The 2,084-nt window shown below is 41.2% G+C and overlaps 1 non-coding gene across 1 annotated transcript; it reads left to right on the plus strand.

Moving 5' to 3' along the window:
* The first annotated feature begins 1,458 nt into the window (after positions 1-1,458).
* LOC112718823 (small nucleolar RNA R71) lies at positions 1,459-1,562 on the plus strand. The gene has a single exon (XR_003161149.1). It is a non-coding gene; the product is annotated as a small nucleolar RNA R71 (small nucleolar RNA).
* The last annotated feature ends 522 nt before the right edge of the window (positions 1,563-2,084 follow it).

Consider the following 2,084-nt stretch of genomic DNA (forward strand, 5'->3'; position numbering starts at 1 on the left):
ACTAATTCTCCTCTGTTAACATCTATCACAGCTTCTGCTGTGGCTAGGAAAGGTCTTCCAAGGATGATGCATTCATCATCCTCCTTCCTAGTGTCTAAGATTATGAAACCAGCATGGATGTAAAGGCCTTTAACCTTTACTAACACGTCCTCTACTAATCCATAAGCTTGTCTTAATGACTTGTCTGCCAATTGTAATGAGAATAAGGCAGACTGTACCTCAATGATCCCCAGCTTCTCTATTACAGAGAGTGACATAAGATTTATGCCTGACCCCAGGTCACACAGAGCCTTGTTAAAGGTCATGGTGCCTATGGTACAGGGTATTAAGAATTTACCAGGATCTTGTTTCTTTTGAGGTAGAGTTTGCTAAACCCATGTATCAAGTTCACTAATGAGCAAGGGAGGTTCACCTTCCCAAGTCTCATCACCAAATAACTTGGCATTCAGCTTCATGATGGCTCCTAGATATTGAGCAACTTGCTCTCCAGTTACATCTTCATCCTCTTCAGAGGAAGAATAATCTTCAGAGCTCATGAATGGCAGAAGGAGATTTAGTAGAATCTCTATGGTCTCTATATGAGCCTTATATTCCTTTGGATCCTCAATAGGGAACTCCTTCCTGCTTGAGAGACGTCCCAAGAGGTCTTCCTCACTAGGATTTTCGTCCTTCTCCTCCCTTGTGCATTCGACCATATTGATTACATCAATGGCCTTGCACTCTCCCTTTGGATTCTCTTCTGTATTGCTTGGGAGAATACTGGGAGGAGTTTCAATGATTTTCTTACTCAGCTGGCTCACTTGTGCCTCCAAAATTCTAATGGAGGATCTTGTTTCACTTATGAAACTTAAAGTGGCCTTAGACAGATCAGAGACTATGTTTGATAAGTTAGAGAGGCTCTGTTCAGAATTCTCTGTCTGTTGCTGAGAAGATGATGGAAAAGGCTTGTTATTGTTTAGCCTGTTTCTTCCACCATTATTAAAGCCTTGTTGAGGCTTTTGTTGATCCTTCCATGAGAAATTTGGATGATTTCTCCATGATGTATTATAGGTGTTCCCATAAGGTTCACCCATGTAATTTACCTCTGCTATTGCAGGGTTCTCAGGATCATAAGCTTCTTCAGAAGCTGCCTCTTTAGTATTGTTGGATGCATTTTGCCATCCATTCAGACGTTGAGAGATCATGTTGACTTGCTGAGTCAACACTTTGTTCTGAGCCAATATGGCGTTTAGAGCATCAATTTCAAGAACTCCCTTCCTCTGAGGCGTCCCATTATTCACGGAATTCCTCCCAGAAGTGTACATGAATTGGTTATTTGCAACCATGTCAATAAGTTCTTGAGCTTCTGCATGCGTTTTCTTTAAGTGAATGGATCCACCTGCAGAATGGTCCAGTGACATTTTAGAGAACTCAGACAGACCATAATAGAATATGTCTAATATGGTCCATTCTGAAAACATGTCAGAAGGACACTTTTTGGTCATCTGCTTGTATCTTTCCCAAGCTTCATAGAGGGATTCACCATCTTTTTGCTTGAAGGTCTGAACATCCACTCTAAGCTTGCTCAGTTTTTGAGGAGGAAAGAATTTATCCAAGAAGGCCGTGACTAGCTTATCCTAGGAGTCCAGGCTATCTTTAGGTTGTGAGTCCAACCATGTTCTAGCTTTGTCTCTTACAGCAAAAGGGAAAAGCATGAGCCTGTAGACTTCAGGATCTACTCCATTCGTCTTTACAGTCTCACAAATCTGCAAGAACTCAGTTAAAAACTGGTAAGGATCTTCAGATGGAAGTCCATGAAACTTGCAGTTCAGTTGCATTAGAGCAACTAATTGAGGTTTCAGCTCAAAATTGTTTGCTCCAATGGCCGGAATGGAGATGCTTCTTCCATCAAATTTGGACGTTGGTTTAGTGAAATCACCTATCATTCTCCTTGCATTATTGTTGTTGGGTTCAGCTGCCATCTCCTTCTCTTGTTCGAAAATTTCAGAAAGGTTGTCTCTGGATTGTTGTAATTTAGCTTCTCTTAGTTTCCTCTTCAAAGTCCTTTCAGGTTCAGGATCAGCTTCAATAAGAATGCCTTTTTC

This window comes from Arachis hypogaea, chromosome 10 (genome assembly GCF_003086295.3).
Source record: "Arachis hypogaea cultivar Tifrunner chromosome 10, arahy.Tifrunner.gnm2.J5K5, whole genome shotgun sequence".
NCBI lineage: Eukaryota > Viridiplantae > Streptophyta > Magnoliopsida > Fabales > Fabaceae > Arachis > Arachis hypogaea.